The sequence below is a fragment of the Toxorhynchites rutilus genome, chromosome 2, assembly GCF_029784135.1.
Source record: "Toxorhynchites rutilus septentrionalis strain SRP chromosome 2, ASM2978413v1, whole genome shotgun sequence".
NCBI lineage: Eukaryota > Metazoa > Arthropoda > Insecta > Diptera > Culicidae > Toxorhynchites > Toxorhynchites rutilus.
Genome location: NC_073745.1, coordinates 204,146,980 through 204,169,729, shown reverse-complemented (window position 1 = coordinate 204,169,729; position 22,750 = coordinate 204,146,980). Strand labels below are relative to the sequence as shown.

The window sequence follows — 22,750 nt, the reverse complement described above, 5'->3', positions numbered from 1 at the left end:
GAGTTCCGATCCAACGTCTCCTCCCAATGGAAGCAAACATTTTCCTCGGGAGGGGAAAATACTCGGAGCGCCAATTCCAGCTTTCGTCGCCGGGAAAATGCAGCTGCCATATGGTCGGTCGATGAGCGCGCGCCGTATTTTCACAACATCTTCAGCACGGCGGAGTATCGGAGTGGCATGTGCGTCTGTGAGAGTGGGAATCGTCGTCAGTGCGGGAAAAACCGTGTGAAACAAGACGGAAAATATGCGACTGGAGTGGAGTCCTTTTATTGTGGGGTTCTTATCAATTTTATGTATCCGCTTGAATGCAGTTGCCAAGCACGAGCCGCCGCGACAACATCGCAACTCGGGGTAAATGCTGCTGGAAGTGGAAAATTGGTTTTGGAAGCAATCTCTATAGAATGCTGTAATTGTTCGAATGGACTTATGGTGGTGTCACGAGGACATTATATAATAATTAATTGTAATCACAGAGTAGTGTTGCTGTGGAAAGAAGAACACTGGCCTTCTGCTTGTTTGTCGGTGAAGTCGTTCGAGGATTTTATCGTCAGCAGGAGGCAGGATTAATGATGTTCATTTGCTGGATTACATCGTACCGTTTGTAATATATTTTGTATCAGATTGAACGGGGTGAGCGGACCTCGGCGATCTGCAACCGTGGCAATAAATTTGCAGCACAAACCAAACCACTGAATAAATATCAGGGAGTGATGCAAGAGTGAATTAAACTGAAATCGTGAAGAGAAGGAATTTGGTGGTATCGAAAAAGGATTAGTGTTGAATGTGCAGAATATGAAACACAATATACAGTTTAAAGGAAACAATGTTTAAGTGGTACGAGAGAAGGTGGAAATGGGCGATTCTAATGGATGTTTACTATATCGATAGACAAACGGGAGCCAAAAATATCTATATGCTCATGCAATAAATTAACCGCGATCAGAACGGCAACCTGCAACCTGCGACGACGATTAGACGTTCATGCAGTGTTCAGATGGTGATGGTGGTTTTCCGGTGTTGTTCAGTGGGCTTAGAAAACATGTATTGAATAATTCTGTGTTATGTGAAATAGCTTCTACCACGTGATGGAAATCAGGTAAATTACAACATTAAAAAGTTGATGGGTCTGAGCCTAGGGGCACGGACGGGATCTTGACATAGGACTGTGATTGTGTGTAGCAATTGCATTTAAATTGAGTTTTTCATCGTTCAAAATCTGTTTTTTTTTCTCTTTTGATACAACACCCTCATTCTTGTTTTCGAACGAAAAGAAATCGCTCGAAAGAATGTACCATTTGTATTCTTGTTTTCGTACGAATCAAATCCATTCATTCGAACTTTCGAAAATTGAACAATTCGAACGAATCGGCCATTCTAGTTTTCGTACGAATGTGTTTTTTCACGTGGTTTCTAAACGTCACTTTTTTCTTGCGAATTCCGTTCGATTGTTAAATCAGTACATATTCATGTTTTTCAGATAATTTGAGCATAAGTCGTACTGATTCTGCTGTTCAATCTATTATAGAAGGAATTGAGTCATTGAGGATTATGAATATGATTCATGAACATTATTAATATTTCATTTCTTTGTGTACTTTTTATTATTGTTTTTGCTGTTTTGCAGTCCAGGTAGTAAAATTTAATAATTGGGTTGATTTTCCGGCAAAATTAACGCACGATCACTGTATGGGCGACACTTTCACCGTTGCTTTGATGAAATCTTGTATGAAATTTTATTGATGCATGAAATCTTACGGCCGTAAACAAGAATAAGGGTGTATATCACGGTTCCCGGAATAAATCGCCACAGAAAACGACTGCAACAGAAACCACCGCTTATAAAATGTGTAGTAGGCTATAAATATTGTGGCGCGGTATTGTATTTCAAAACAAGAATTAACCGGGCAAACGTATCGCCCCAGGCAAACGTAACGCCCCGGGCAGACGTATACCGTCCGACGCTCGCTAGAGCTCGGTCGGACATTGCTAAAGGATCGTATCCTATGTTTCAAACTAACCGGGCAATCAGTGGATCCCAGGTTTGCGTGCGAGACACCGCCGCTTCCGACGGCGGGTCGGCGGTGGACTCGGATTGCGTCATCTTGGCGGCATGGGCCGCCTCGATTCCTTATCCTCGCCAAATGGGGACTTCGTCCCCATTACATTGTCCTCAGAATAAATTTCGAAAAACGAGAACAAGAGAATAAATTTATAATAGAAATGTGAGGCACATGATGTTTTTCCCGCGCCAAATATTTCTAGCCTACTACACTTTTTCTAAGCGGTTGTTTCTGTTGCAGTTGTTTACTGTGGCGATTTATTCCGGTCACCGTATATCACATTTGGCAACTCCGATTTTTCACGTAATTCGTTTTCATCGTTCCTTGCGCTTGGCAATTAAAAAAGCTAAAAGAAGAAGCAAGTTGCAAGTTTTTTTCAGAGAATAAGAATAATAATTGCGCAAATTGGAGAAGCCCCTTTTTATTCCAAAAACAATATGTCTATTATGTATATTTTTTTAGACACACATGTGTATTTCTCATCCTTAAAATGTTCACCGGACGGCGTAATAGTAAATCTGAAAGCGAGGAAAGTAGTAATGACGAAATAGTGCGAAGCGTTAGAAGAAAAGTTTCGAGTATTATCTCATCGAGTCCCGATTAGGATATTGAGGAACTTTACGCAAGAGAAGACCTGGACGATATGTTAGAAGAACTTACTATAGACGACATAAAGATATTGATTTTTCAACAGTACATTGAAAATGTGATTTTTCACAAATAAGTTTGTTCTACTAGTCAAGCCATTTCGTTTGATGAATTGAAAAAAAAGTCCCATTTCGTGTTGGCGGCCTTTTTGGATTTACATTTTTCATAAATAACTGTGTTCTACTAGTCAAGCCCTTTCATTTGATACCCTTATTGATGGGGTTTTGATAAAATATGTAGTCCACTATTTTGTAGCGGCCGCCATCGTGGATTTTCAAGATCATAGAATACGCAGTTTTATAACGACAGCAGAGATAAAGGCGTGCTCCAAATTTCAGATCAATCGGTCAACAGGAAGGAGGTTAACAACCCTGCAGATAAACATACAAACATATTTACAGTAGGTAATGCTAAATAAAACCCTTTAAAAGTATAGTATAAAAACTATATTTATATGTTTTTGATTTTTTGATTATTCTTCATAACCTATATTTACATTTAAGTGCCCATTCTATCAAATTCCGTTTAGAAATCCTATTCAAATTGAACGAGAAAAGTGTGACGGCGCCTCCAAGAAAATACACCCGTCAACCAGATCTGGGTGACGGGCCGATCAAGGTGTTAAATTTTATTAATAAGTATTAAAGTGATGTCAATCGAATATTTTTAGTGATTGAAATACTGCTTCATGCCATAAAACCAGTTTGTTTTATTGTATAACTTTAGTGAAGAAAAATCAAGAAACTATGCAGTTATTCAAACAGTTGAAGGTCAGAGGAAAGGCTCGTTCCAGTAACTTTTATATAGTGAATAACAACCTACCATTTTCAATTAGTTCATCATGACATAATATATGCTTCACAACATGAAACACTCATCTCGTCATGAAGCATCATATTGATTCAAACACAGCTTTTACCACCCACCGATAAGTGACGATTGATTCCTGTGTCCAGCCACCTAAGTTCAGTTCATTTTAAGCAAGAGCCAACCGCTCTGTCTCCAACGACCCGTCCTGACATGAATCTTCTTTTAAAACTCTCATAACTATCCCGTATACTTCCATACGACATAAACCACATGTCGCCTGCACCGGGCTTCATAATGACGAAACAACAGCAACCATCCACCGGGAAAGCCTTCTCCATCCTTCGGGAGCACACATCTCATCCCATGATCCGTCTCCCTGTTCTAGAGCGATACGACATAAAACACCTCCACTGGCAGGCTGGCATGAGGATGGGGTTTTCTGGATCAGTTCACAGCCACTGAACCCGCATCAGTGCGGTTGGGTAGAGTTGGTTTAAATTTTCCGAACTACCGACGCGGTATATGGAACGAACGGGTAGACGGCACCTTTCGAAGCCTGATGGCCTCGAAAGAGTTATAATAGATGAGCTCTGTCACACGTCATACATGGATGCAACGTTCCGTCGTTTGATCCTGGAAATGCTTCTCTATTTCTCCACGCTCCAAGATTGATGGTTCTTGTTAGTAGATGTGTCGAAATTTTACACCATATTTTATTTGGTGCTTGTCGACCGTGGAAACGCCTTCGCATGTAATGATTTGTGATGTATGATACCACTCGAACCAACGTCTGTTTTGCTTTAATTATGCGTATTCCAAACAGTAGTATTCATGTTTGAGGATACTTTGGATGGGTAAATATCTTCCAGCGGTTTTGTGCTTGTGAAATATAATCACTGAGAAAGTTGGAAAACATGGCATCGACAAATTAAATTAAACTCAATAGAAGACACATCTGTCAAAAAGGCGCTCCTATACATTGTTTCTTTTGACAAATTCCAGTTACATTGGATTATCAATACACCCAGTTTTTTTTTACGCGGGGGATACGTACCTCGTAAAAAAAACCACGTAAAAAAACCGCGTTAATTGGAAAATGCGCGTAAAAAAACGCGTTAATTCGAAAATCAGCGTAAAAAACCGCGTTAATTGGAAAATCCGCGTAAAAAACCCTCGTAAAACCGCGTAAAAAAAAACCTGGGTGTATATCCGGAACATTAAAGCACTGAACGGGCTGAGCTTCGGGATTATTTTGAGGTAACCCTTGATAGTGATTACCTTGTTTGTAGCTGGGTCTTTCTACGCAGCTTGGGTCGTTTGCTGAGGGATCTCGGGGAAAACTTCAAACACCAGCTCGAACTCGTGGAACACAGAACAATGGTGGACACAAAATGGCGGACTATTTGGTGGAAAAGCGCGTTAAAAAAATCACTGACGGAATGGCGGAAAACAAGATTTACTGCAGGAATAAAATCTAACGAAATACAAGAAAATACCGCGGTTTGGATGGCCACACAATTTACACTTAAAAAATTAATTGATGTACTTTTTGTTTCATTACAAATTTTCTGGGTTTTCTTATGGCTCGACTTCACCGGTTTCGTTACGGCCGTTCGCTGCGTTGGCCGACTTCCTGGTACACTTCTGGGCTGGAACTGGCGCATGCAGGACCAGGACGGAGTCGGCTGGACAGTTCGGACGGTCTGGACAAGCTGGACGACGATCACAAGACGGATAGCACCTGATATGTTGATGGCCGGCCACACTAGTTCACCAGAAGGTCGAGCAGGTTAATAGCTTTCTCACACTCACTGACTCGTCAAAATTGACGGATTAATTCTTAACGGTTTCGGTACCACTTTTAAGGAGACTAGCAAAATGATCTGGCTAGCTCACTTGCACGGATAATCAGATCCCTTTTAGGTTACGGGATTTTACTTTAAAAACTAATTCGCAGTGATATCACTTGCGACCGTGCACTTCCAGATCTTCGCCAAGCCTCCTCGATCTTTTTCAATTCGAACCATCTCAATCCTTCCTCTTCCTTTTTCAATTCTGTCAAACAATTAAAGCTTTTGACCTTATTCAGGTTCCCTGGTACTTTTCCATTGAGGCCTATTTTCAATGCCGACACCCTATCCCTCTTTCGCTGCGACGACGAGACACACGATGGTTACTCCGACGAACATACACACTTAAATCTATTTGTTTCGGTTGGTGTCACGACTAATAAATAAACATTTAAGGTATAGCATGCTGCAATTAAACTGGACAATTAACTCTTTGTGGTCGCTTGTCTGCTCTCAGCCACCATACCTTTTTTACCGTTCTAGTCGTTTAACCATTGTAACACTTTGGTTTGATGGAAAAGATTGTTCATAAATATCAGAACTGATGTCTGCATAAATATCTCATGTTATTTGAATAATCTCATTAGTGTCCCAAGCGACAAAATCTTTGTTCATCTAAAGTGAAAAGTTCTGATCATTTCAGATACCCAGAAATCATTATTTGAATAACTTCTGGTTTAAATTATATTAAAGTAGCTGTTTCTAGATAGCAGAATAATAGTTTGCATAATCATGTCATCTGAATAATCTCATGTAAAAAAATTGTTGTTTGTTAAAAGTGCTGATCTTTTCGGATACACATTGCTGCATTGATTACACATTCATTGTATCAATAGCAAAAGTGTCTCATATTCAACGGATAATAAAAATAAAATTAGGTATTGATTATCCTCATATTATTTGCTCTTGGAGACTGTTTCGGAAGATTTCACTCGAAGACGAATTATAAAATATATTTTTTATATAAAAACATCAGATTAAAATACATTGTTAAGTTGAGTATATATGGATATATGTATATATGTAGTTCACAAAACAAAATTTAAAATATGATTATTTTTCGTAATTTTGCATGCAGCACTGTTATTTCAAGGAAAAATAATTCTGACTAGTACTACATCCATGCCCAACTTTAATACGACTGCAAAGGGTTAAATCTAACACTTGCTTTCCGCGAAAATAAATAAATGAATAAATAAATAAATAAGAAATCTTTGAACAAACAAAACAAGCAATTGTAAATAAAATTTGAATTGAATTAATAATTAAATAAATAAATAAATAAATATGTAAATAAATACATCGAAACTAACTAACAAAAAAATAATTCTTTGTGAAACACCAACCTGGGGGTCTGCGATTAACTGTTTATTTGGTTCTTTACAAAAATTGAACTCATACGTCCTCTTTTCTACGCAGAAAATCACAGACTCCCAATACTACGTTTTTTTATTGTCATATGAGAAATAACATTAAGTCAAACACAAGATGTTGACATGGACTGGGTATTTCTGAAATGACAAGACAGCACAAACAAATATTTTAAAAATGTTGATGGGTCTGAGCCTAGGGGCACGGACGGGATCTTGACAAAGGACTGTGATTGTGTGTAGTACAGGTCGGACTCGATTATCCGGAGTATTGATTTTTTTTCACTCCGGAAAATCGAATTCTCCGGATAATCGAGTCAAAAAATTTTTTTTGCATGTATTTTTCGTTTTTTGAAAATAAAAGAGAAATTTGATTTTTGATTTATCCCCTTAAAGTCAGAAAACACCTTTCTCACATGAAAAAAATAAATTTATCCAGATTCTCTCAGGAGGTGATAGACGATCATATTTGATAAAAAAAAATCCTCTTACACGTGTGTTCGAATTTCAACAGAACAGTTACAGAACTTTTTTTTTTGTTTCGGACTCTGTTGCTCCAAACTGGCTCTACATTAAAAAGTTCCGTAGCGTTCTCATGTTTTCATTTCAAAGATGAGAAAATTTAGTACAGGATATAGTAGTGGAACAACTAAATAAGTGAATTTTAATAACATTTTAGAAGTGAAACACTTAAAAGTTAATAATTTTTAAAGTGTTATTAACAATTTTATCATAAAAAATTATATTAAACTAGATTGTTTCTATCAATTAAAATGAAGTTCTTTAACCGCTCCACAATTTGTTCTTTGACGCACAACTTCTATCTTTCTTAATTTGGCTGCAATATTGATATAAACAATTCCTGGTGAAAATTCAACAAAATCTTCAAAAATCACGATTTTTACCCCACTGTACATGTAATAGCCACTTAAACTTCACCTTAACGTTGAAAGGTTACATTTCTTCATGAAAAAAGCCATATTTGAAATATAAAAAAAAATATTTTTTTGCAAACTGAATATAATCGAGTCCAAAATTGTATATAATCGAATCACATATAATCGAGTCTGTATATAATCGAGTCCGACCTGTACTGTATTCTATTAGTCAAATAATTTCATTTGATACCAATATTGAGCGGATTGCAAAAAATAGATAGTCGACCATTTTGTGGAGGCAACCTTTTCGAATTTATGTTGTTCATAGTGTAGTGTATTCTCCAAATCAAGCCATTCGGCCTTTTTTTTGCGGCGGCCCAATTGATTTTTAAAGATCATGGAATACACAATTTATAATGACAGTAGAATTAATTGTATGTTCCAAATTTCAGATCAATCATTCAACAGGAACGGGGTCAATTTTCTATTAATGTGGGACAACCCAACAAACATTCAAACATACATAGAAACAGGTCATGAACTCGCTGAATCACAGCTGAATGAAACCGTTCAAAAAGTAATTAGTAATTAGCATCTTGAAATTGGATTTTCCATTATCTGCTATGTCAAGAACTTTCTTTTGATACATTTTTGGGCGTTTTTCATAAGTAACTTTGTTCTGCTAGGGAAGCCTTTTCATTTGATACCCATATTGATGGGTTCTGAGAAAATAGGCAATCCACCATTTTGTAGTGGCCGCCATCTTAGATTTGCATTTTTCATAAATAACTATATTCTACTAGTCAAGCCCTTTCATTTGATACCCAAATTGATGGGGTTGTGAAAAAAAGACGGGTGGGTAATGTCGGGGACATAACCGGAGTGACGTAGGACTATACAAAGGGGACAGCTTTTGTTAAATATATATTTTAAATATATTGTTTTATTTTCTTCTCCTACGTGAATACCTACATATCTACCTTAAAAATGGATTAGTTTACTGTTTACACTTTATGAATATGTTGATGGTTCTGAAAAGAACCTTTGGTGTTGTGTTTTTGTTATCACTCGATATTCCCATCTTGTTCGGTTAAACCTTCCTGTTTAGCTATTGCGTTTGCCACTCGCCACAGCTTTCACAGTTAGAAAATTTCTTCCCATCCAGCTTGTGACATGTTGTTCAGTAAATTACATTTAATGCGACGTGCCGGAGAAACACTTTGCCACTCACTGAAACTAATTGTTGCCTTGATGAGCGCCGAACCGAAGCTGATCTGTTCTTGATGCGGGTTTCCTGATTGTCGTGAGCAGCTTTGCAAGCCAACTCGAGCACTCCGACGGCCGAAACTCTATAATCGCTGTTAGGTATACTGGTGCTCCGGCACCAATCCGTTCGGCCTAGTTACCCTTGCGGAGCAATCAGTGAATGCGACCAACAGGGAACTGGAGACCTGCACGGTTCGAGTGAGACTTTGCCTTTCCCTTAACTTGTCCTCCTTTGTTACGTCCACGATGCCGATGCCGTACAACCACACGGGTTTACGGTTTGAAAGAAAATAAGATATTTTTTTGGGGTCTGCGTGTTTTATACTCTAGCGGTACACACTCACAGGATAGAGACAAATCGGCAGACTCAGCCAGAGGGGCGAGTCCAACGAGACGAACGAATGAGCGTTAAAAGGGAGCGATGGCAAAAAAATACATTCATTACGATTTGTTCGCTCGTTGGATTCACATGCAGGCTAAAAAGGGTCCTTTTCAGGATCACAAAATTATCTTCAATCTAAAGAGTTTATTATTTTGTTATCACTCGATATCCCCATCTTGTTCGGCTAAACCTTTCTGTTTAGCGATTGCATTTGCCACTCGCCACAGCTTTCACAGTTGGAAAATTTCTTCCCATCCAGCTTGTGACATATTTTACAGTAAATTACATTCAATGGCACGTCGCATTACCACCACTCAGTATCGGATTGGAGGTAATTTTAACCTGTAATTGAACATTTGCGATGACAGTGGTACAGTGTCTACTTTCAATGTGGGGTCATAATTTAGACCCCGAACTCTATGTTTACAAAAATGTCCAACTAAATATGTCGCATTACAGGTCCGTCCAATTAGCTAAATTTCAAGATAAGTGTAAATTACTGTACTTTCAATCTAGAAGCAATTTAATAATTGGTGAAAATCAATAAGCTCAGAACAACTGCCAAATTCACATATTCATCATATCCTGGCAAACAAATTATGAAAAAATCAATTTGTGTTTTATTATTTTGGATATTGTTTTAGAAAGCATTGAACTGTATTTCCTAAACTCTTTTTTGGAAGGTTTAATGGCCCTGAAAAGCGCCTTGTTTTATGGAATGGTTTCAATTTAGAAAACTTAGTACTCGTGGTTTTGAAAAGAACCATTTCGAACGCCCTCGATGCCGCCTTGTTCTGGATTTGCCACCAAAGCAGATTGTATAAAGAACAGACTTTTTTCTTCTGCTACCTGAGATGCCGTTTTGCGATTGCGTTTGCCACTCGCCACTCGTTCCAACTGCCTGTTGTCTTGATGTCCACCGAACCGAATGTGTTCTGTTCCGAATGCGGGTTTTCTTATCGTCGCGAGCAGCTTTGCCAGCTAACTCGATCACTTCGGCGGCCGAAACTATATAACGCCGGCTAGGTGGACTGGTGCATTGGTACTAACGCGCTCGGCCTAGCTACCCTTGCGGGGAACTCCAGATCAACACGGTTCGAGCGGGATTTTGCCTTTCCCTTCACTTTTCCTCCTTTACCATGTCCAGACATGGCTGCTTGGGTTGGTTTGTTGATGTGTTGTGATGCGAACCGATGTGGTGTACGGTTTGAATGAGAATGATCGTTACGGCAGCGGAGCGAGGATTTTTAAGCTGACTGGCTGGCTCGAGAATTACGCATGTGTGAGACTGCGACCAACGTTTCGTTCATTTTTTTCTTTTTCCTTTCCAATCGTGCTTCATTGTATTTCGCTGCTGCTCTGGTTGCCCGTTTTGGTCGGTACGATTTGAGGAGCACAAAATGGACCAATCAAAAATGGGCACATAGTGCATTTTGACAATGCTTGATATTTCACAATTATTCAATTATTTATCTCAAGAAAAAGGAAATGTTATTCGTTATGATAGATGCGTAGATATATTTCCTATCAATTGATGCAAAAACCTTTGCAATCTATTGAGAAATGCTCGAGTTATAAGCGTTCCAAATCTTGCATTTTTTCCTACTTGTTCAGTGCCTAGATTTTTTTTTTTTTTTTATCTGTATTATAGTGATTTTCAACTCATTTGGCTGGTTCGTCACTTTTTACTTCCATTTTTGGAAGAATGTCGGGAGTGAGAATTGAACTCGTGACCTTTAGCGTGAGAGGCATGGATGTTACCACTACGCCAGATCGCCTCCCGAGCCTAGATTTCCATTTCACCCTCTATATCTTCCGGTTAGACGTAGTCCTACGTCAAAAATATATATGGCGCCACCTTGCGGTGGCGGCCATTTTGGATTTGCATTTTTCATAAATAACTGTGTTCTGCCTTGTAAGATCGCGATTACTCAAGCTATCATAATCTGATTTAAATTCATTTATTGCATTTTTACATAACCAAACATCATACTCGATATTATGACATCCTGGACCACAATTACACAAATTGTTAGTAGTGAGACCTACACGATAAAAACATGAATTGAACACAAATTGATTGTACAACATACAATATAATATAAAATTAATGCCTATTATCGGTAAATGAAGAATAATTCATTTTACGCATCAACTCACATTATGAGCTAACGCCCGAATTTAGGCAAAAAGATTGCTCGTTGCATCGGGGAGGATATAGTGTATAGTACAATCGAATGAAAACATACCCAATTAAATCGTCAAATTGTTAACTTTTTGACGTAGAACTACGTCTTTCATGAGGGGGTCAAATCAGAAAACAGGTCACGTTTTTATGAAATAAAGTTAACGTTAATAACTATTTTTGCCGTGAACGGATTTTGGCGATTTACATACTAAACGAATCGGAAATTCCCTAAGATTTGTTTAATATGCCATACATTAGAATACCCTTGTTAGTAAATGGTTAAAATTCATGAAAAATTTAAGTGTTTCTATTTCCCCATACATTTGTTCTGTCCATTTGAGTGCTTTCCCGAACAGAGCTATCAATAACGAGCAACTTATCGACGACCAACGGAGGGGAAATCGTAGGATTTAAAGTCTCCGTGAACAAAGGAAAGAAGAAGAATGAAGGGGAATACTTACCTAGAGTATAAACAGTGGATCTCGCTGAGGCAATCTTTCGTTTGGCATCGGACTGTTGAGTAATCCAGTTCACTTTGCTTTCGCTGCGCTTCGATCTAAGATTGGACCCCACCAGTGGTAATCCAACTTGGAAATAGTCGTTTGATTTTTCTGTTCGTTTTTCGCGTTATTCGTATTGTGTGTTCTTCTTTCCGCGTCATAAATTGGACGCTTCTCGTAGTGTGCGATGAGCAAGAGGAAGAGGTAGGCAGGCTCGAGCCCTGCAAAAAACGAACGCATTGCCAGGGGCAATAAAATTTCGAGGTAAGTCTCATCTAATGATGCACGCGGTGTTGGTGCAGTGAATAGCGCTCGCACTGAACCGAGCCTTCGCGAATGTGACACCGCACCGAACAACAGCGAAGTAGGCGATTTCGGCGCGTCGGTCGAAAATGTAAACGCCCAGGCAGCAACAAAATCAAGCTCCCCCCGCTGGTGGTGAAGGCGGTCGCTCTTGACAAACTCATCAGCGAATTCGCATCGATGGGTGTTACAGCAGAGTACAAGCTGTGTGGCATAATTCGGTCTTTTTCCAAGCAGTTAACATTGTTTATTTTCCGTCTTCATAAGGGCTTCGTTTGTACTTTGAGAATGCATCAATGCATTAAACTGACGTTATGGCGAAGCAGACGTTAAGGTTTTGCACCAAAAAATTATTTGGGAATACTAAGCATCTTGAATATCTTACTGGAAGGTTATAAGTTATTTCTGTTCGCGTGCCAGTCGCAAAACTGCCTTCAACTAGGATTGCATTTGCGCTAATATTGATCATAATGAAGCATTGCTACTGTTTTCGAGGTTGTTATTAACAAAAAAAGTTTATTTCTCTTGTTTAGTCATCAAGAAAGTAAATGTTCTGGAATTTTGAATGTGATTAGGTTTTGCTTGCCAGTAGCAAATCATCCTCCACTAAGGGAGACAGCTGCGCTTATCTCGAGCATGAGAATGTAATGCAACTCTTTTCGAGGCCAGTAATATTAACAGAAGCGTTTCTTTTGAGAATAGCGCAAAATGATGAGAAATGTTTATATTGCTAGTAGTTTCAAGCCACCAATGTATGGCTCTGTATGCATGCTATGGCGAACGCTTGTTTGGCGCTTGGTTTAGGCTTAGTTTGTACGAACGATATCTAGAGGTGCGATTCCTTTGAGGCAATACTAAATAACATGTAGCATGATATTTGATACTTGCAAGTGTTGTCATTGTTTTTTGTTTACATGCGGTGCCAAAGATATATTGATGTAGTTATGAGATATGGAATAATGGTGCTGGTGCAACATGTATATAATCGACTGTAGCCGAGTCTATGTCAATTTCGAAAAAGGCCACCGGAATAGCCTTCGAGGTAAATTTTCAATGCATTGACATGAAATAAATTGCGACATACGATTGTTTTGCGAGGGCAAGAATGAATCATCAATCAATTTTCGTCAACTGATTCTACAATGAAAAAATCATTTCAGAGATTATTCTACTAAGCAGTTGTTTCTAAAATTTCACAGCATTATAGAATAATATCCGAAGGTATAAACAAGCGACTTATATAAAATAACAGCGTAGTTCTACGTCAACAATGCGATCGTATCTTGGACACAACCTCCTATAATTTTTTACTATATTCACTGTTTATGTTTCAAGCAAAAAAAAATCTGGATAAATTTCCTGTCTAATGATATATAACACAACATATGTCGCAATAACCATTTTGAGTAATATGCGTTTGAACACTCTTAATAAATCGTTACATTTTTCGTAGAGTGACTCCCTATATAGAAGTCCACACAGTCCTATGTCAAAATGTATTTACAATGTTGGTAGGGTCCAAACCGACGGTTTGCCTTTCCATCAAATTTGACATTGTAACCCAACGTTTGGTTACACCCTTAGCTATTCGACTACGGTAGATTCAAAACATTCAAACGTGCGCATATTTACAACGGTCTCATTTGAAGATTCGCTTGGCTAGCTCGAAAAGTAATTGTACTTTCGAGCAGAACAGAGTCCATACTCGAAAAAAAAAATCACCAGCTTGGACATGAGTATACTCTCGACATACTAATAAAAACACAATGCTGATGTCGATCGACATCGGAACAGAGACACGCGCATTATTCCGCAATTAATTTTAGCCCTTCTGGAAAGAGTAACAACGCTCCAGCGCCCCCCAATGCTCGGTGCTCGGAGCGGATTGTTTTGAGCTCCCAATTGGAGGACGGTTTCAGGACGACGGAATAGATTGACATTGATCCAGCTTTCGACCGTCAGCTCGAATCACCCTGGTAATGGATTTTATGAGTTAGGCAGATTCAATTATGCCTGCATCAATGATAATCAAACGAGCGATGTCCGCTTTAGGGTGTGGGGGGATTGGGGGGAAGCCGTGTTGGTCGGTCCCGTAGAGCGCTAACTACGGGGCAATCGTTTCTGCAATTTGAAATTGAGAATGGTGCTCACAAAAAGCTGGTAGCTGGATTATATCATTGTATGCTACATTGAGTTTTATCGAAATACATACACTGGAATTCAAGCTAGCCGATGGGGAAAATTTGATACTGAAGCGAATTGTTTTATGGATGAACAATAATGATCGGGCTTGAATTTAACGTTCATCTTTAAGCTGGAGGTACCTCAATATTATTTCCTAAAATCTGATTATTCTAAGCACTGGTAATGTTTCCCAAGAAATCAGTGCAAATACCAACAACGAATAATGTGTAACGATAAATTCCACCCGCAGCAAAACTAGCTACCCAGTCCATTAACTTCAGAACTGCAACAAAATGTTCCCAACATGAAGAACAACACCCGGTGAAACAACTGGCATTTTTTTTTTATTTCTCAAGGGAATGTAGCGAGAACGAAGACAGCAAAAGCAACGAAACTAGCGAAGCATCCTCTAATCCACCCCAATCATTTGTTTCGGTGCAATTATTTAACTTTACAAATTGGATTAACACAACCGGGTGGGTTACGAACTACACTCTCCATGAAGCATCAAAGGGAGGAACTGCCAAAATCAAGTGCGAACATGCCCCTTGGATGTTCGTCCGTTGATCAATTTCACCCGCCCTAGGCCAAAAAGAGAAACTGCAGCAACCAACCTCAAACCATTTCGCTGTGCAGCACAATTATTAGGGCAATGTTTCACATCTAGCTGACTTCCTTATTTCGTGGTGGCTTCCTGTTTCCTGCTTTTATCATCAAATGGGTTGAGGGTCGGTCGTGAACGAAGCTAACGGTGAAAATTTTTCAATAACGGAAATTTGTTCATTAATAGCTTTGTCGATGACATGTCTGATTCGGTAGGACGAAATAACAAACTTGTAGGGAAACTAACTAAAGTCGACTGGTTCACCGGATTGTGGACGGGACACTGTTGGCGCGAATAAGTAATGAAAAAACTATTCAATTCCTTTGCTCGAAATTGTATTTGACCGACGATATAACTTTTGATGCGTACTCTGTGAACTATCTGCGTAGAAAGAGGCTGAAGCTATCGGTGTATCTAGTTTTATCTGTCTTTCGTATCGTTCTGAGACAAAAAGGATTATAAATTCATTATCTGCTTTGTGCGTATGCAAATAAGATTTTGAGATAATAATGATCTTCGCGATAAAGTGTGAGTGTAGGCAAATCATTTAGGGTACCGAGTCTATCATTGACCTAAGCTTGAACAAAACCCTTACAGGGCTTGTTCGAATTCGTAATTCTTCTTCAGTTTCACTTGGTTGAATCTGAAAACTTTCAGGTGCATAGTCACGATATTTCCACTGAAACTCATCATTATAACATGAATTCATAATGAAACATAATTTTCGTTGAATTTTTTTTTTACAAATTGTGAAAATGTTTTTACTCGATTCAATATGACACTTATTTGATACGGAAGAGTAAACTTTCAACCTGAAAAATCATTGTCTTTCCGCTTTTTGACAGCACACCAAACCCAATACCTCTAGCGCGAATGCTCCTCGCTATTGCGTAACTACTTTTATGCATTTCAGGCTGAATAATGTATCACTAAGAGCTGGAGCTTGCGATGCAGTTTTCGTTTCTTTTCAGGGGCTTAACACCGAGCGATCTACACAAATGAATGTGAACCCGTATTTCATTTTCTTGACGGGGATCACAAAAACAGCAACAAAAACTTAAACGGTACACACGGCCCCCAGGAACAAAAAACGATGTGTGACGCACAAAAAAATCAAGCATATTTTGTTGTCCAGTCCCGTATTCTTATTCCTATAGAGTGAAAATGCACTGAATGACCAACTGGTAGAACTCAGATTGCTTGTCCCAATCGACCAATCAGAACGCAGAGTTTTCATAGAATGGAATTGAAATTTAAAATGAAGAAAAAATTCTTTATTGCAACAGATTGTTGGATGGTGTCCAAACCGATTGATGCAAACATCTTGTGATTCCACCAGGCAATGACTGATCAACATGCACTTGAAATCGGGAAAACATCGTGACGCAATCTTTTTTCCGTTTTTTTTTTAATTTGTACCTCCGATATGTTCCAGAAAAACGAAATCCTACATCAAAAGTTCTTGAATTTGTCCAATTATCTGTTATTCCATAGCGCGGTTAGACGTACGATCCGATTCGATATTTTTTTTTTACTTTTGAAATTTTGAATTTGTTTGTTATTCTAAAATTGTAGAGCCAAACGTAGGGACTTCAGATGCTCATTAGTATTTTAGCTGTAACAGATCCAGATATAATCGTATACATATTACATGTTTTAACGTCTCTATAGATTTCAAATCACACAGTAGCCATTTAGGCTTAAGAGTATTCCTTCTGTTCCATTACATAAGCAGAGGGGTGTAAATGACTTGATCGATTTCTCTTCATCAACTTTTTCTTTGGTTAATAACTCAACTGCAAAAACGTTCCAATTAGAGTATAGAATTCGATAGATGAGATTCTGGCCTATCTTCCACATTGTTAAATACAGCTGGGAATGTGTTTGCAGCTATGTTGTTACAAAAAAAGAGAGTCGATGTAGAGAAATCGATGATGTCACATACATCCTTTTCATTTTGTGCTTAGGCGTAAGAGTATTCCTTCTGTCCATTCATCAATCAGTTAGACCAGATTCACTTTTATAATCTTTATTCTAAAGGTGTGCTTTTTCTACCGAAAAATACGTTTCCAATCAACAAAATAGTCATTGTGAATTTCTATTTTACTTACAATGCCTGTTATGATCTCGCTGCAGAACATATGGGAAATATTAGGCTGTCAAAAAAGTCCTGCGGTATTTCCGCGAGGTGTCGTTGTAAGCGCGTAGTTCTAGTTGTATTCATTGTATCGAGTCATACTATAGCTTGTTGGAAAGGTATTTAATATAGTCCTTGACAGTGTTTTGTTTGGTTAAGTCGTTCGTGAGTTACAGTGTCGCAAATATGGAGCAAAATAAAGAAAAAATCCGACATATTTTACAGTACTACTATGACAAAGGCAAAAATGCATCTCAAACTGCCAATAAAATTTGTGCAGTTTATGGACCCGATACAGTTTCCATTTCCACCGCACAACGATGGTTTCAACGTTTTCGTTCTGGTGTAGAGGTCGTCGAAGATGCGCCACGCTCCGGAAGGCCTGTCGTCGAAAATTGCGACAAAATCGCTGAATTAGCCGAGAAAGACCGGCATAGTAGCAGCCGTAGCATCGGCCAAGAGCTGGGGATAAGTCATCAAACCGTTATTAACCATTTGAAGAAGCTTGGATTCACAAAGAAGCTCGATGTATGGGTGCCACACACGTTGACGCAAAAAACATCTTTGACCGTATCGACGCATGTGAATCGCTGCTGAATCGCAACAAAATCGACCCGTTTCTGAAGCGGATGGTGACTGGCGATGAAAAGTGGGTCACTCAATTCGGACCTGTACTGCCAACAACTGGACCGCTTGAAGGTAGCACTTATGAAGAAGAGGCCATCTTTGATAAACAGAGGCCGCATTGTCTTCCATCAGGACAACGCCAGGCCTCACACTTCTTTGGTGACGCGCCAGAAGCTCCGGGAGCTCGGATGGGAGGTTCTTTTGCATCCGCCGTATAGTCCAGACCTTGCACCAAACGACTACCACCTGTTTTTGTCCATGGCGAACGAGCTAGGTAGTCAGAAGTTAGCCACAAAAGAGGCCTGTGAAAATTGGCTATCCGAGTTTTTTGCCAATAAGGAAGCGAGCTTCAATAACAGGGGTATTATGAAGTTGGCATCTCGGTGGGAACAAGTCATCGAACAAAACGGCGCATATTTGACTTAAAACAGATGATTGTAGGGGGTCTTCGTAACCACTTGGTTACGTGTTCGCTTACTAAGCGATTGATCGTGAGTTCAAACTCAGAACCCTCAATTGACCATCTTTGTGTTGTTATAGAATAACTACGTCCATGCAACCATCATCAGCTATGGAGATCGATCCACGGTGGAACAAAGATCGATTTATCCATACAACTGCTCTGCTCTGCAAGAAACATCGGGCTGCTGTTCTATAAATAACCCAACAATGATCAATATCAACTGTCTCCGCTGTCCGGTCTGCTGAACAATGGAAGAACAGATAGAATACCCTTACGCCTAAATGGCTACTACAGTGTAATTTACCATAATGTAATGGAAGAGAAAAACCTAACGCCTAAATGGCTACTACTTCTACTGTGTAATTTACAATTTATAGAAGCATAAACATATGTACATGTACACGATAAAAACCCGGCTCTGTTACAGATAAAATACTAATGAGCCTGATAAATAAATAAATGGGATAAAAAAAAAGATGATTGTAACTAATTTTATGAACAAATGAAAATTCAAAAAAAAATACCGCAGGACTTTTTTGACAGCCTAATATATATTTCCGAAAATTTCTATTTCCTGCAAAAGTTTATAAATTTTCATTGTATACTAATTTTTCTTGGACGGAGACGAGTATTAAAAAAAAGGCGACTCGAATCGGACAATCCGTCTCGGAGTTTCGCGCGGTCATTCGAACGCCACTTTTGTTTTATATATCAGACTAGCTGACCTAGGAAACGTTGTTCTGCCATAGAAATCATTTCTAGTCCATATGTTGGGTGTTAAAGAAAACATAAATAATGTGTTGTAAGTGTGTTTGAAAGCATCTATAAAATAAATCGAATATGATCGAGCGAAAAAATATCGAACAAATGAGCGATATATGATTATATGATTGGATTTACAATTCTATTGAAATCGAATTTTGTACTCTTAAATCCGTTCGCCTTGTCGCAAGACAAACGTCAAAATAATTCATCCGTATTTGATCTCTATCTCTATCAGATTGGCAGACCCGGAAGCCGGAATTTTAAATTGTTAAAACTTGAATGAAAATTATTATTAGATGTCGTTTGAGTACTTAGTTTGTTTTAAAAGCGTGTTTATTCCATCAGAAAATCCATTACCATTTTTGCTTCATAGAAGTGGAAAGCGGAGCTTTGCCAACTAAAAATGACTAAACTAAAAGTCGCTTTTTCCAATCAACCCAATACATTCAGCAATAGGTGGTGAAGAATCCGACTGGACTTAAGTTTTTATTTGAACACACGCGCTACAATGTCATGACAATGAATTACGCTTTGGTCTGGCTATAGCAAAGGTTGTGTCGGCGTTGCTCATGAGAGTGTCTCGCAAGTGAATGTATTACTCCTCGCGTCGCTTTTGTTGATTGTGTTGTAATCGCGGTCGTTCACTCTCTACCTTCGCGTACATGTCGAAATTGTTTGCCACAGCCCACGACATCACAGAATGGCGTTTCTTGATCATGTCGAATCATCATATGATAAACATAACAATCCATCGAGCGCGCCCTCTGTTTGTTTCGTTTACTTGAACCACATGCTCATCAATATTAATTAAAAATGAGAAATGATGTTCATAAAGAATGAAGTATCTGTGGCGGGATCTCCTTTGTTTAATGTTTATGCAATATCCATCTTGTCCCTTCAGAACGACTGAGGAATTTTACGTCAAAGAAACTCTCTTGATTTGTACTGTGGTCACAGATATTCTAAAGCTCGTCACTCAGAATATATTCAAGAACACGTATTGTTCGGTATAAAAATTTCAGAATATAGCGAGAGTTGTATGAACTGTGTGTGTCAACGATGAATTCCAGATTGTTGTTTGACGCGAGAAATTGTGTTTTTTTTCCTCGAAACACAATTTCTCGCGTCACTGTGCAGTCTCATATCCTGATTCCAACAACGCTTGCGCATTGAACCTACACAGGTGCTCTCAAGCCAGTGTTTTATCAGGATTGATGGTAATAGCGTGATTGTCAATTGGCAATTCGAGCAAGTGTGATTAATAAAATAAATAAAATAAATAATCAACTTCATTACCTGATTAAATGGTCTCATGCTATTCTTCAATGAAAAATTGTTCTTACATTACGGATAAGTAGATGAATTGAGGCCTCATTGTCTTCTGGTAAGCCTCTTATGTTTTGCTTTTTTTCGATACAGATGTATAGTTGATACATCTAATCCATTAAATAAGAAACAACAACTCAAAATGGGGTGTTCGTAGCCTAATTGGTTGCGTGTCCGCTACTAAGCAAACAATCATGAGCTTATAACGCGGGGTCCTCAACTGACCATTTTTGTGTGTTGTTCTAGCTACTACGTCCATGCAATAATTATCATGTGATGGTGTTCCCAGCCTCTCACTCCGCATACGATCTGCTGCATCGGTAATTGGTGCTGTTTATGACACAACAACGGAAGCCTCATATCAACAGTTCTGCTGTGTATATAGTCTAACTGTGAACATTCGAAAGAATAGGAATATTCTTACGCCGAAAAAGGCGACCAGTGTTGTGTATCGATAGATTAGGAATACTCTTACGCCTAAATGGCTAATGTGTGATAGATACAAATGTGTATCGATAAGATACGCTCTTACTCTTACGCCTAAAATGGCTACTGTGTAATATACAACATGAGAAAAAATGTAGACGATGAATTCGGCTCTGTTACAGCTGAATTACCAATGAGCCAAATAAAAATAAAACAGATGGGATAAAAAAACAACAACTAAAAAACAACCTAGTCTTCGAAGGGCGCTATTCGAAAATTGTTAAATATTCTCATAGCTATGTGAGAAGTGATAGACTCTTGTAACCTTCGAAGAAATCATTTGAATGTTTCAAAATTAACAATTATCCTAAACATAGGCAGTCTCTGCTCGCTGGCCGGAGTGAGACTGGAATAGAAATCATAAATGACATATCTTTGTACTCCTGCGTGTATCTCAAAGCTGACAAATTGGGCACGACCGATTCACACGGCAGTAGAACTACAACTGATGGTTTACCGCAGTAAACATTCGGTTCATTGGGCACGCTTCTTATATTTTTGAGCTCCTGTATTACAACTCAAAAACTGAACTCCGAAGCAAAAATATTGGAAACAATTGAAACCTAGAATATCAAAGGCACTCATGCTAAAAAACAAAATAAAATGATTCTGATGTTTGAATAGGAATATGACATTTTTATTGATTTATATTTTATACTAGCTGACCCGGCAAACTTCGCTCCGCCCAAAATTTATTTTTCGTTATCACATCCACATTTTCTTATTAAGCACACGTTCATGGGTCTCATTGCAGAACTGTTCATTGATTGATCTTCTAATCTACCTTTGAAAATTACCTTTTACTATAAAATTCCTAGTACTTCTACCGAAACTCGTCATTATAATATCAGATTATTTTCAGACACAATTCTCGTTCATTATTTTTGTCCAATCCACGGTCAGCAGAGTACTAAAACAATACTTCGAGAACCTAACCATCGACCGGAAGGTGAAGAACGGCAAAAATTGATGCTCCGTCAGTGAAAAAGATCACAAGCGCGTAGTTAAGCAGTTTAGACGTGATCCGAGAAGTTTGGTCCGGGATGTCGCCAATAAGCTGAATTTGTCAAGTTCATTCGTCCAGCGGACCAAGCAGCGGGAGGGCCTGCGTACATACAAGGTTCAGAAGGCTCCTAACCGCGACGAAAGGCAAAACATGGTGGGGAAGACGCGAGCCCGGGAGCTGTACACCGAAATGCTGACGAAGCCGCATTGCCTGGTAATGGACGACGAAGCCTACGTCAAAGCGGACTTTCGTCAGCTGCCGGACCTGTTGTTCTTCTCCGCAGAGGACAAATTCAGCGTTCCGGAGGAGATTCGCAAGCAGAAACTATCTAAGTTTGCCAAAAAGTACATGGTGTGGCAAGCGATCTGCTCTTGCGGAAAGCGGAGCGCCCCCTTCGTGATGACCGGCACGGTAAACGGGCAGGTTTACCTTAAGGAGTGCTTACAGAAGCGCTTACTACCACTATTGAAGCAGCACGAGGGCCCGACCATCTTCTGGCCGGATCTCGCTTCGTGCCACTATTCAAAGGACGTGTTGGAGTAGTACGAAGCCAACGGGGTCACCTCCGTGCCAAAGGAAATGAACCCGCCCAACGCGCCGGAGCTTCGCCCAATAGAGAAATATTGGGTGATTATTAAGCAGCGGAAGAACCCTCCGGAAGAACCCAAAAGTTGTCAAATCGGAGGCGGACTTCAAGAGAAAATGGATTTCTGTTCAAAAAAGACGGGTGGGTAATGTCGGGGACATAACCGGAGTGACGTAGGACTGTACAAAGGGGACAGCTTTTGTTAAATATAAAATATAGTTAAATATAGTGCCGAACCGAAGCTGCTCTGTTCTTGATGCGGGTTTTCTGATTGTCGTGAGCAGCTTTGCAAGCCAACTCGAGCACTCCGA

General features: G+C 39.1%; 1 protein-coding gene across 4 annotated transcripts in view; it reads left to right on the top strand.

The window, feature by feature from the left end:
* The first annotated feature begins 335 nt into the window (after positions 1-335).
* Positions 336-22,750, top strand: part of LOC129764977 (uncharacterized) — a 273,538-nt gene continuing 251,123 nt past the window's right edge. For 3 of the 4 annotated variants that reach the window (XM_055764686.1, XM_055764693.1, XM_055764681.1), the window contains exon 1: positions 366-1,096. The gene's annotated coding sequence lies outside the window, so the exon portion shown is untranslated. The other variant, XM_055764690.1, reaches the window with a different exon arrangement.